This window comes from Diplotaxodon limnothrissa, linkage group LG6 (genome assembly GCF_057381915.1).
Source record: "Diplotaxodon limnothrissa isolate DT_005_m linkage group LG6, D_limnothrissa_male_GT1.1, whole genome shotgun sequence".
NCBI classification, from domain to species: Eukaryota; Metazoa; Chordata; class Actinopteri; order Cichliformes; family Cichlidae; genus Diplotaxodon; species Diplotaxodon limnothrissa.
The window spans coordinates 11,794,223-11,808,498 of record NC_140601.1 but is presented as its reverse complement, the minus strand read 5'-3'; the positions used below and the strand labels follow the sequence as shown (position 1 = coordinate 11,808,498).

Sequence of the window (14,276 nt, the reverse complement as noted above, 5' to 3'; positions counted from 1 at the left end):
TGTTTAGATCACATGGCATGGATCTAACCCATGTCATTAGGGATGGGGTTTCCTGAAAATGAAAATGTAGCCGCTTCACTGACTTCACTTTCCTACTGTTTGCATATGCCTGAGAAATACTGAATAGCTAGCACTGGAAAATGTACACTGAACATTTATAGTCAAAAACAGTGATGTTACTGATGTGACTAAGAATAGTGTTAAGGTTGGAGGAGTCCACGAGAAGAGGCTAGAAATTTGGTTTATTGTGAATCTGATTTCTTCTCATGTGAAATCCAGATATGCCAGATATGCCTAAATCACATCCACCACTTCATTATCACAACATTATCAGCTCATGCTTCTTTATTTGTTTCTTGGGTTAACACGATATTTCCCCTGCAGCTGCTATTTTTAGATAGCTTCCTGGAAGCCTGACCACTTGCACTGGGTCTGAGATGTGTGTTGGATATCCTCCAGTGTGTTTCAGTGACCCTTTAACTGAATTCTCAGTTTGGTAAAGAGCATAAAGTGGCAGAGAGTCACATGCGGTGGTGCTGAGTAACAGCTGTTTTGGCATGACCCCCCCCCCCACCAAAAAAACAAGACTTCCTGTTAGCATGTAGTTGTACCTGCCAGAGCACAAAATAACTGTATGAACTAAAATTATTGCAAATCTAAGGAGTAAATGACATATGAGGAGTGAAATGCCGTTCACTATTTGGCCAATCACCAAGTCGACTGTGTGATCTTATGAGGTAATTATATTTGTTTGACTTCATCCAGTGTTCAGCTCCACCCGGCTGTAACTGAAACTCCATGTTGAGAGTTCTCTTGTATTGACTCACGTCTGACACTGCTGTGCATTTGTGTGTTTGTGCAAACTCATTGGACGAGATTGATAGAGGAGAGGAAATTCTTGTGAGTTCATGTGTTCCATGAAAACTAATAAATTATTCTTTCTTTTTTTTTTTTGTAGATCTCTTCAGGCATCTCTTATTCATTTTTCTTTTATCTTAACTAAAACAAGATCACTTCTACAGTAAGTAGTGCAGTCTCCTACACTGTGTGCTGCAGCAATGGAAAAACAAACATTTTTCTTCTTTTTTTTTTAATGCACTTTGGTCGTGCACGCTTTTATTAAACTGTTAGTGTTCAAAATAAAACTCAGGCTCTCCTTTAACAAAATGTTATGCTTTTTGCAAGGTAACAGTATTTATTGCTTGCAAAGTTAATATGCTATCCTGAAAAGGGACTTAAAAAAATTGTTTTTCTTCTGTTGAAAAAATGGCAGTATGAAATTTGCCAACCAAAGTTATTGATATTGGTGCAAAGGTAACTGCAGATGATATCCTATGCTGATAGTGGGAAGGTGAAAACTTCCTTTTAACGGGTCCAGGGAGGGGAAGCTGTCTCGTTTGACCGGTTGGGGATGAGTGTGAGGGACACAGGCCAAAGGCATGCTGCGGAAAGAACCAGCTATTAATAATAACTCATGATTAAATGCAGAGTATATAATCACATAATGAGTGAAAAGAGGTATATGATGAATAACACTGAGTGCATCATGGGAATCCCCCATCAGTCCAAGCCTATTGCAGCATTACTAAGGGATAGTCACCTGATCCAGCAATAACTACATGTTTTGTCAAAAATCCTAATCTTAAAAGTACAGAGGGTGTCTGTCTCCCAAATCCAAACTGGGAGCTGGTTCTGCAGGAACAGGCTCAAAAGCTGAAGGCTCTGTTTCCCATTTTGAAAGTAAAGTGCTCTACTGGTGTGATACAGTAAGTAGGACAGCTTTCAGATGAGATGGAGCCTGATTATTCAAAACTTTGGATGTGAGGAACAAGATTTTAAATTGGATTCAGATTTTCACAGGGAGCAACTGAGAGAAGCAAGTATGGAAGAAATATCCTCTCCTTCTAGTCCCTGTCAGTACTATTGCTGCAGCATTTTGGATCAGCTCAAGGCTTTTCAGAGTCTTTAAGATAGCCTAATAATAACTCATTACATTATTCCATGCAATAAATGCACAAACTAGTTTTTCAGCATCACTCCCCACATAGCAAGCAGGTCTGGCCTGGATCTGGTATCAAGCCGGCACTGCTGGTTGACTTCTGGCATGATAAGGCATATGTCATTCAGATATGGGCCAGGCCTGGCATAGATGGCACTGTCTATGTAATGGCATGCCATATATGGCTCGATTGTGGTTTGGGTTATGTGGCCCAGGGTCATAGAAAACAGATCTGGCCCAGATCTGCCATCAAGCTGGCACTTCTGAATGACTGGTGTCATGGCAGAGTGTATGTCAACCATACAGGGAGTGCAGAATTATTAGGCAAATGAGTATTTTGTCCACATCATCCTCTCCATGCATGTTGTCTTACTCCAAGCTGTATAGGCTCGAAAGCCTACTACCAATTAACAATATTAGGTGATGTGCATCTCTGTAATGAGAAGGGGTGTGGTCTAATGACATCAACACCCTATATCAGGTGTGCATAATTATTAGGCAATGTCCTTTCCTTTGGCAAAATGGGTCAAAAGAAGGACTTGACAGGCTCAGAAAAGTCAAAAATAGTGAGATATCTTGCAGAGGGATGCAGCAGTCTCAAAATTGCAAAGCTTCTGAAGCGTGATCATCGAACAATCAAGCGTTTCATTCAAAATAGTCAACAGGGTCGCATGAAGCGTGTGGAAAAACCAAGGCACAAAATAACTGCCCATGAACTGAGAAAAGTCAAGCGTGCAGCTGCCAAGATGCCACTTGCCACCAGTTTGGCCATATTTCAGAGCTGCAACATCACTGGAGTGCCCAAAAGCACAAGGTGTGCAATACTCAGAGACATGGCCAAGGTAAGAAAGGCTGAAAGACGACCACCACTGAACAAGACACAGAAGCTGAAACGTCAAGACTGGGCCAAGAAATATCTCAAGACTGGTTTTTCTAAGGTTTTATGGACTGATGAAATGAGAGTGAGTCTTGATGGGCCAGATGGATGGGCCCGTGGCTGGATTGGTAAAGGGCAGAGAGCTCCAGTCCGACTCAGACGCCAGCAAGGTGGAGGTGGAGTACTGGTTTGGGCTGGTATCATCAAAGATGAGCTTGTGGGGCCTTTTCGGGTTGAGGATGGAGTCAAGCTCAACTCCCAGTCCTACTGCCAGTTTCTGGAAGACACCTTCTTCAAGCAGTGGTACAGGAAGAAGTCTGCATCCTTCAAGAAAAACATGATTTTCATGCAGGACAATGCTCCATCACACGCGTCCAAGTACTCCACAGCGTGGCTGGCAAGAAAGGGTATAAAAGAAGAAAAACTAATGACATGGCCACCTTGTTCACCTGATCTGAACCCCATTGAGAACCTGTGGTCCATCATCAAATGTAAGATTTACAAGGAGGGAAAACAGTACACCTCTCTGAACAGTGTCTGGGAGGCTGTGGTTGCTGCTGCACGCAATGTTGATGGTGAACAGATCAAAACACTGACATTAATGAGTTTTTTGGGTTCATTGAGAACATGGTTGTTGTTCAATAATAACATTATTCCTTTAAAAATACAACTTGCCTAATAATTCTGCACTCCCTGTATGTGGGCCAGGTCTGGCAATGATGGCACTACTTATGTTCCTATTTTCCTATTTTAGTTAGTAGACCCAAATGCCGTGTTGCAATACTATACTGCTATGGTAGCCAACGTTTCAAATGTAGGTTTGGCAGGTTTGTGAGTGTACACTTTATCCTAAACCTAGTCACCTACTCATGTTTATCACTGGGTGGCTGTAGCTCAGGAGGTAGAGAAGGTCACCTAAGAATCAGTCCATTCACTGTCTGAACAGAGTTTCATCATGTTACTTTTGCACTATTATGTTCCAGCGCATGTTGTTATTACATGGTTTGATTAAGGCACACATTAGGCTGATATCTGGGGCCAGAGCTGAAACTGTTCTGGGCAAGCAGTGTGTCTGCAACTGGCCTTGTGCTGGCCCATGTGTGGGCCACCTCTGGCAAACCAGATCTGGGCCACCAAAGGGCCGTCATGCTTTGCGGTATGTGAGCCATGTGTAAGCACATTGTGTGGGCCAGATCCAGGCCATACCAATTTTGCTATATGGGTCTGAGACAGGATGTTTCTAATTTTAGAGATATTTTTTTAGAGATATTGAGAAATGCAGGTAAGCAGTCCGACATATTTGTTTATTATGCATACTGAAGGACATATCCTGGTCAAAAACAACTCCAAGATTCCTAACAGTGCAACGCTAAATGTGTGGTTTTATTTTTAATTCAAACCCTATTACATGTTTCTGTTAAGAAAAAACAAAATGTGAGATGACAGGTTTTGCAAAATGATAAAAATGAAAATACATATATGCACACTGATATTTAATTGATTAAAAACAAATGTTAGAATTATTTCACAGTTCATACTTTATATGGTTAAACAACATGCTAATTTAGCCAAAATCAATCAATCAATCAACCAATCAGTCTTTATTTATAAAGAACTTTTCATACAAAAAATGTAGCACAAAGTGCTTCACATAGTTAAAAGCAGCCCACCCCACCCTCCAACTCACTCCCCACACTCTCATTAACATAAATGATGTGAATACACACATATCCCCCCCCCCACACACGCACACTTAAAGAGTAAAAATTGGGCTGGGTCCACATGAGCCAAGTGAGGAAACACTATAACAGGGAGCCGTCTGCTCGAAGCTCGAAGATTTTATGTAAATATATATGTCATTCAAATAACCTTTGAATATTGAACAAAATACTTTTTCTGTTCATGAAGCCACATGTTAAAATCTTTTTCATAAGTTAATTAAAAGAAGCAAATTTCTTTTTATCATGCCTTCCAAACCAAAAAAATGTAAATCACTTGTTCCAGATTCTATGATAAAATTGCAGAACCTCTTATTTAAAAAAAACATGTGTTTATGTTTCATTTGTAAACTGCAAAGTAAACAGGGTCTGTATTACAGTACAACTTCTTCATCCTGGCGGTGTTCCCGCTGGTGCAGGGTCCGCTCTTCGGCAAAGGTTTCTCCATTTGGTTCTGTCCAAGGCGTCCTCAGGTGATGCGTTGACGGTCTTAATGTCCTCCTTAATTTTGTCCATCCACCGTTTCTTCGGTCTGCCTCGAGGCCGGCATCCTTCTGGGTCGATCATCATAGCCGTTTTTGCTACAGAGTTCTCATCGCTTCGAATCACATGTCCATACCACCTCAGGTGGGACTCGAGCATCTTTTCCTTAATTGCAGCTACGCCTAGTCGCTTCCGTATGTCTTTGTTCGTAACATGGTCCCGTCTTGTAATTCCCAAGCTCCATCAGAGCATGCACATCTCCATGGTGTTTAGGGCCTGTTCATGTGTGTTCACATGCGGAGCCATACAGGGCTACTGGGCGGACCACTGTTTTGTAGATTTTTCCCTTGAGTCGATCTGGCATTCTTGTATCGCAAAGGACACCAGTGACCTGTCGCCATTTTAACCAGGCTGCATTTATTCATGCTCGGACATCGGAGGTGATATTTCCATCGTAGCTGATGACTGAGCCCAAGTAGTGGAACTCTTCTGTCTACTTCAACTCTTCGTTGTTAATTATGATGGTGCCATCAGTTTGATGGCCTGCTTCCAGGTATTCGGTCTCTGTATTACAGTACAACTAAAGATCTAAATCTTGTAGAACATCAACCAATAAACCATAGCTCCAAAAACATTTTCTAGTGATGCTGACAGCTAAGAGGTCATGGCCATGCCACCTGCTGGGTGAACTGTCTAGTTTTTATGGTGTGTTCTAAAAAAAAAAACCGAGTTGAGCACTTGGAATGAGCAGGAAGAAACAACATTCCTCTATTTTTATCTTGGAAAATAAACAGTAGAGGCATTACACTCCGGATGGCAGAGCGGTTTTCCTGGGAATACATTCATCAATCTGACAAACATGTCATACTCTCTAACCTCCATCTGATCTCATCTGCTGCACTGTTGCTAAAAACAATATGAAAAAAATGAGGGGCATAACTTGGCAACATTATGGTACAACAAAGCCTCTAAAACTCTGAAGAAATAGTTGAGGCTGTAATTACGTAGAAACAACTGGACTGATTATTTATGTAGGAAACTGGAGATAAAAACATGGCTTGGATTTTAAAGAGTCATGTTTTTAAGAGCAAAGAGCAAGACTTTATAAGTCTTGACTAGGAGAAACATAAGATTTGGAATGAACATCATGCTAACGTCACTGGTGCTGTGTGCACTTTCTGGTGATAAAAAACAGTGGAAATAGGTGAAATAGGTGTCACTCAAAACACTTCAGACTACAAGTAAGATTTTTACCATAGATGCAAAAAAAATAATGCAAGTGTACCTCACATTCTTGTCCAATGAGGAATCGTCGACAAACCTAACATGCTCATCTTTGGTCTGCAGAAGCGAACCAGAGTGCCAGTAGGAACTCTAGATTTACCCCATTGGCCAAATTAGCATTTAGCTGCAACTGATAATTGTCAAACATAATTACTAAAAAGAAGTGCACATTAGCAGACGAGGCACAAGAGGACCTGATGATGCTGTGAGTAGTATGCTAACCAAAATAATACAGTGCAGGTTTTTGTTTAATGGAAACTGTCATTCTGTCTGTGAGGAGACAGTGCTGACCATTGTGCCATCCAACATGGCCATTATTTCTGTAGAAATACTGTCCTTCAGAGCTCTAAATGTGATTTTAATTGTTTTATATTGTTTATCATACACTGTTAAGATAAGTTGAACTAAAATGAGCTATCTGGATGTATTGGTAAATGGTATATGGCCTGTATTTGTGTAATGAACCGCTGATCTGTACCATAAGTCATCCTTGCGGGGGTTGTCGGAACTGTATGCGCAGTCGCACTAAGGACAGATGTGATCAGAGGCATGCCCCGTAACGCGTATAGAGCAGTCTGTCGCGGCAGGAATAAGTTGTACAAAGTCCATGTAAGTTACGATAATACTTTGATAAGTATGATAAGTGTGTTTCTAATGTAAGGTATGTTGCTGCGTTTGTATTGTGAGCTATCTGAAAACCCTTTTATTCTTTATTTACGTTACTTACATCCATGTGCTATTTTTTAGCTAGACATGTGTGTCATGCAAGCTAGCAGCACCCCATGAGAAACGGGCCGAAGTGTTTAAGTGTTTACCGGAGTTTTGCACCCTTGGCAAGCGGACTGAGGTATGTGATGAGAGATGATCTGTTGTTATATTTTATTTAACTGAACTGTGTAATCCCTTGATGCTGTTTGAAGTAACCCCTTTTGTTTTATTTAATCTGTGACTGTATATCTCAGAATTACTTGTTTGAACTTGCCTGAATTAACTTAAGCTCATTGTTATAGTTCAAAGGGTACTGTACGGGTATCAATTTTTTCTTATTTTATAGTTTTCACGGTGCTCAACGTCCAGAGAATGAGCCGTGTGTGGTGAGGAAATAAATGGCTGCACCCGTTAGAGACTCTTCTGTCGTTCTTGATGCCAAGGGCTGCTACAGTGAAAACTCATCGCTGCCTTGCAGCCATCTACACTCATCTTATTCTTTCGTCGAACTGTGAGTAAAGGAGTGTATCGCATCATCTAGAGACTACTGGATCAGTAAAGGACTCAAAATAAGGACATTATAAATACAATGTCATGCACACCTTCATCTTGTAAGCTGTGTGAGCAAATGATCTTCAACATGGCAGTCTAAAGTAATGCAAGAAAGAAAGACCTCTTCTGTATTTAACACAGTAGCATGTAAAGTTGTGATGCTGAATATCCCACATTTCTTGCATCAGAATGTCTAAGACTGAATCTGGGCTTTATGCTATCAGTTGTACTTCTGTAAAAACTTAAGTGGCAAATTGTCTGATTTGAGGGCATCATCAGTATTATTTTGGTTTTGTTGCCAGTCTGTGAGGTTAAAGGTGTAAATATCTAAGTTGAGTGTTAATAAGTTTGAAACCACCACTCAACCCATTTGAGTTAAGATATATACACTTAAAAGGGCAGGTGCAACAAGCCAAAAATAAAATTAATAATAATGTTGTCCCCTGTTGAAGAAATAGACAAATCTACAGAGGCACAAGAGGCCAGGTCCAGCTCCAGAGAGCGAAGACTAACAGAAAAGGGGCAGGAGATGCATGAACAGGAGGCCAAGAAAAATGAAAGGTCATTTAGCAAGGCATATGAGTCCTGGAAGGAGTTAGCAAGAGGAGTTAGAACAAGGCTGAAAGGTTTCTGCTCAAACGAAGACCTTGTTAGAACACAAATGGACATTAAGGCTAAAGAAGCATTAATGCATGAACTGTATGAGCCTATCCGACGTAATCATACTTCTACTCCAGATGTTGTCAAGAAAATGGATGCGTGTGTTGCCCTAACAACAGAAATTTGTGATCTCATTAGTAAACGACTAGAAGATATAGATAAGACTTTTAATGACAGGCTCGAGAAGGAGCGTGTAAGGATGATATTAAGTAAGGAGGAGTATGGATCTGTTTTTGGGAAAACTGAAACAGAAACAGTTATTTCAGAGCATTCAAAGGGCTCAGATTCATACTCTGGAGCCACATCTACGACTTCTAGCAAACGTGTGGATGCCGAAGCTGACCTTGCAGCTAAACTAGAACAGGCGAAGGCAATGCAACGAATACATGAACAGCAAGCCAAGTTGAGTAGCTTAGAGCATGAGTGGAAAATCAAGGAAGCACAAATGATTGCAGAAATGACAGCAAAGCTAGAGGAAGAGAGAACTAAACTGCAACAGCTACAGGCAGAAAATGAGGTAAAAGTAGCAGCAGCCAGAGTGAGAGCTTACAACAACTACGATGGATTGGAAAGCCTTAAGTATGAAGCAGATGACAAATCACAACTTGATAGCCAAATCATTGAATCTCAGAATCCATTGAATCCACAGGCTGAATCATTTCGACCTCAGTGTGCACCACCTGAGATTTTGCAAAGGCAACAGGAGGTCAGCTTAACACAGGAGCTTGCAAGCTTGTTCGTCTCCAACCGTCTGCCTGCACCTGAATCCACAGTGTTCACTGGTAACCCTTTAAAGTTTATAGACTGGAAGATATCCTTTATGGCATTGATTGGCCACAAACCCCTCCCCGCAGGCGAAAAAATGTTGTACTTGAAAAGTTATCTTGCTGGTGAGGCACGGAAGGCGGTCGAAGGATTCTTCTATCGAAACTCAGAAGATGCATATCAGGGTGCCTGGGAGATTCTTCAGGAGAGGTATGGAAGTTCATTTGTCGTCCAAAAGGCTTTCAGGGATAAACTGATGAAATGGCCAAAAATAGCTCCCAATGACCCAGTAGCCCTCAGAGAGTTTTCAGATTTCCTTCAAAGTTGTGCCGAGGCCATCCCTCATGTTAAAGGGCTGGCAATTCTAAATGATTGTGAAGAAAATCATAAACTTCTCAAAAAACTGCCCGAATGGCTGGTACGCAGATGGGGTCGTGTTGTTGTGGATGAACTAGACAGATGTCAAGAGTATCCACCATTTGCTCATTTCACCAGATTTCTACAAAGGGAAGCTAGAATAGCCTGCAACCCCATTGCTTCTCCCTTCTTATTAACCACTAAAGTTACAGATGAAAGGCTTCCTAAGAGAACCAAGGCACTCAGCACCAATGCTCAAGCTAAGCACTCTGCAGGTAAACCAGGGACCTTAATTTCAAAGCCAAGACCACCATGCTTCGTCTGCAACGATGAAACACACGGTGTCGCCAAGTGCCCAACCTTTGCCACAAGGCTTCCTGATGAAAAGAGAGCTTTCATTCGTGAAAACCGTCTTTGCTTTGGCTGTTTAAGAAAGGGTCACACTAGTAAAGAATGCAAAAGAAGGCACACATGCACTATATGTGGTCGAAATCATCCAACTTGCTTGCACATAGAGAGAATTGAGGGAGCCAGTGAAATGTTAAACAGTGATTCACCATCTGCAGGAAATGAGACAAAGGAAGTCCGCAATGTCATGTCACACACATTGACAAGATACTCCTCAGCTACGTCTAGCATTGTTCCAGTTTTTGTGTCATTGGCAGAAGACCCCCACAGTGAGATTCTCACATATGCTCTGCTCGACACACAGAGCGATTCAACTTTCATCTTAGGAGATCTGGTCTCTGCACTAAATGTGAAGACTCAGCCAGTGCAATTAAGGCTCAGTACAATGACAGCAGTAGACACAGTCATAGCTAGCAAAGTGGCTTGTGGATTGCAAGTTCGTGGGCTCCATAGTGAGTCGCATGTTCAGCTACGCCAGGCATATACAAGGGATTTCATCCCAGTCGATAAGTCTCACATTCCTACAAAGGACACCGCACTTCAGTGGCCACATCTGAGGCAACTGGCAAACAAGCTGCAGCCACTTCAAGACTGTGAAGTGGGATTGCTGATTGGCTATGATTGCCCATCAGCACTGGCCCCTCTAGAAGTCATTGTAGGGTCAGAAAACCATCCATTTGCTCAAAGAACCGTGCTTGGCTGGAGCATCATAGGATCAGCAAATCCATATCTTGATAGAAAGGAACATCAAAGCTTTGTACACAGAGTGGCAGTAAAGGAAATGCCATTGCCTCCGGTCAATGATGTGTTGAAGGTCCTAGAAATGGATTTCAGCGAAAGAAACTATCAAGATAAATATGTTTCTCAAGATGATGTTCATTTTGTAAAACTCCTCAGCAGCACAATCACAAAAAGGAAGGATGGACACTATGAGATGCCACTTCCTTTCAAGGGCAGCTCTCCACCTATGCTGCCAAACAACAAGTGACTGGCTGAAGCTCGTTTGCAACACCTCAAGAGGAAGTTAAGGTCCAACAGGCAGTACCATGACCATTACACAGCATTCATGGAGGAAACCATCAGCAAAGGTGTTGCAGAACCAGCCCCCCCAGCACATGAGGGAGAGACAATTTGGTACATCCCACATCATGGGGTGTACCATCCTAGGAAACCAGATAAACTTAGGGTGGTCTTCGACTGTTCAGCCAAGTTTCTGGGCATCTCTCTGAATGACACCTTATTGACTGGCCCTGATCTGATAAACTCTCTAGTAGGAGTTCTCTGCCGCTTTAGGAGGGAAGCAGTAGCCATCACCTGCGACATTGAAAAAATGTTCCATCAGTTCTATGTTCCACCCAACATGCGGAACTACCTGAGGTTCCTATGGTGGAAGGGCGGTCAGCTGGAAACAGAACCCCAAGAGTATAGAATGGCGGTGCACCTTTTCGGTGCTGGTTCCTCTCCAGGGTGTGCCAATTTCGGCCTTAAATATCTTGCACAGCAATGCGAAGCCGATTATCCTTCGACTGCTGCTTTCATTGAAAAGAACTTTTACGTTGATGATGGACTGACTAGCGTCCCATCAGTCACAGAAGCTACAGACCTGATTATCAATGCACAGCAGCTGTGTAAGACTGGAGGTTTACACTTGCACAAATTTAACTCAAACAAGGTGGAGGCGCTATGTGGTGTTGCGCCTTCAGAAAGGGCAGTAACCACCGGACCTCTCAACCTTAGCCTGGATTCAACAGCGGAGGGTCACGTACTTGGCATTCAGTGGTCAATAGAAAGTGACACCTTCAGCTTCAACATTGACAAAAGGGACCAACCCTCAACTCGTCGTGGTATCCTGTCCGCTGTCTCCTCCCTCTACGACCCTCTGGGTCTTGTAGCTCCCTTTATCCTGAGTGGTAAATGTATTCTCCAGGAGCTGTGTCGCATGGGCGTAGGTTGGGATGATCAGCTTCCCGATAGCCTACATGCACGGTGGGAGCAATGGAAAAGGGATCTACACAGGCTAAAGGAAATAGCGATACCCAGATGCTACCATCCTCCAGACTTTGGCAACATAGTGAGGGTGGAACTGCATCACTTTTCAGATGCCAGTAACATAGGTTATGGTGCATGTTCCTACCTCAGATACAAGAATGGAAAGGATGAAGTACACTGTAGCCTTGTGTTAGCCAAAGCAAGAGTCGCACCAACAAAGCTCATGAGCATCCCAAGGCTGGAGCTTTCGGCTGCAGTAATCTCCGCAAGGCTAAGCGTCATCTTAAAAACAGAGCTCGGCATGCAGATTGACGAGGAATTCTTTTGGACTGATTCCCAAGTTGTATTGGCCTACATCAGCAATGAGGCACGGCGATTCCATGTGTTTGTCGCAAATCGTGTTCAGCTAATCCGAGAAACCACAAACCCTGCTCAGTGGCACTATGTGGATACGGCAGAAAACCCAGCTGACCACGCTTCGAGAGGTCTATGTGCAGGGGACATTCTGTCAACGAACTGGTTATCGGGTCCTAAATTTCTATGGAAACCTGAGATACACCCAACACTACATTTTTCACCAGATTTGCTAGTCTGTGACCCTGAAGTTAAATCGGTGAAAACCTTTGCCACCCATGCCAATGAGCAAAATGACATTCTGAACCGTCTAAGCCGCTTTTCCAGCTGGACAACGCTCATCAGAGTAGTTGCAAGAATTAAGAGACTAGGCATGAAGTCAGATCGTGTCAGTAGCATTGTGACGGTAGAGGAAAGGAGAAAAGCTTGTGAACTAGTAATCAGTCTGGTTCAGCGACAAGCCTTTTTGCAAGACATAAAGACACTTCAGAAGGGCAACTCTCTTCCATGCTCTAGCCCCCTAAGTTGTCTTGATCCCATCTTAGATGAAGGACTTCTTCGTGTAGGTGGAAGACTGACAAAGGCAACGCTCAGTCGAGAACTAAAACACCCGGTTATCCTTCCAAAGGAAAGTCACATTACAAGACTAATACTGTCTCATTACCATGCCACCATCTGTCATCAGGGTCGCAGTCAAACCCTAGCAGAACTCAGAGCAAATGGGTTTTGGGTGCTTGGGGGAAGCAAAGCAGTTGCCAAGTTAATACATAAATGTGTGCAATGTCGAAAACTTCGGCGCCCCACCGAGGAGCAACGCATGGCAGAGCTCCCGAAAGAAAGGACTGAAGCCTCCGCTCCTTTCTCGTACTCTGGTATGGATTGCTTTGGTCCATTTTCCATCAAGCGGGGCCGTAAGGAGTACAAAAGGTATGGGCTTATCTTTACATGCCTGTCTTCACGTGCTGTTCATATCGAGATGCTAGAAGACCTATCAACAGATGCATTCATCAATGCCCTTAGATGCTTCATCAGCCTCAGAGGAGCTGTTTGCCAACTCCGCTGTGACCAAGGCACAAACTTTGTAGGAGCCAGAAATGAGTTCAGAGAGGCTCTCAAACAATGTGACATGCAGGCACTGGAGGCTTTCCTGGCAGACAAACAGTGTGAGTTTGTTTTCAATGCTCCTTCTGCAAGTCATGCTGGTGGCATCTGGGAACGCCAAATTAGGACCATTCGTAATGTGCTAAATGCCACTACTGCTCAGTGTGCAGGAAGACTAGACGATGCCTCTCTTAGAACTTTGTTTTATGAGGCCATGGCTATTGTAAATAGCCGCCCCTTGACTGTGGGCAGTATCTGTGACCCAAAGGCACCTGAACCTCTTACTCCGAACCATCTTATACTGATGAAGTCCAAAGTTGCTCTACCACCACCTGGGAAATTTGTGAGAGAAGACTTGTATGCAGCGAAGAGGTGGCGTAGAGTACAATACTTAACTGAGCAGTTCTGGGGTAGGTGGAAAAGAGAATACCTCATGAATGTCTCCACAAGACAGAAGTGGCACAAAACCCGCCGTAATCTAAAAGTGAATGACATTGTTATCATCAAGGAAGATATGTTACCAAGGTGTCAGTGGCAACTGGGGCGTATCGTTGAAACTATCGAAGGCGATGATGGTTTAGTCCGTCGGGTCAAAGTTCAAGTAGGAGTCCAAAGTCAGACCAAGAAACAGGACCGTGCTTTCAAGCCCCCCATCATCGAGCGGCCTATTCAAAAACTGGTGGTTCTTGTTGAAAGAGAATAATAACAACCATGTTATTATCTGAGAGGAACTGACATACTGACATAAACAATGTAACAGTCCAGGTGGCACCTGCTCTATGATGTTTGTACACCTGTATATTGGTTGAAGTGGTCTCATTTTGTTGTTGTTCAAATCATGTATGATTAGCTAGTTTGTAAATCATAGCATGATTGGTGGGAGTGTAATGAACCGCTGATCTGTACCATAAGTCATCCTTGCGGGGGTTGTCGGAACTGTATGCGCAGTCGCACTAAGGACAGATGTGATCAGAGGCATGCCCCGTAACGCGTATAGAGCAGTCTGTCGCGGCAGGAATAA

General features: G+C 43.0%; 1 long non-coding RNA gene across 1 annotated transcript; it reads left to right on the top strand.

Annotated features, from left to right (window-relative positions):
* Positions 1-6,912: 6,912 nt before the first annotated feature.
* On the top strand, positions 6,913-7,637 carry LOC146630188 (uncharacterized). Its single transcript, XR_014906252.1, has 3 exons — positions 6,913-6,970; positions 7,109-7,208; positions 7,416-7,637. It is a non-coding gene; the product is annotated as an uncharacterized LOC146630188 (long non-coding RNA).
* The last annotated feature ends 6,639 nt before the right edge of the window (positions 7,638-14,276 follow it).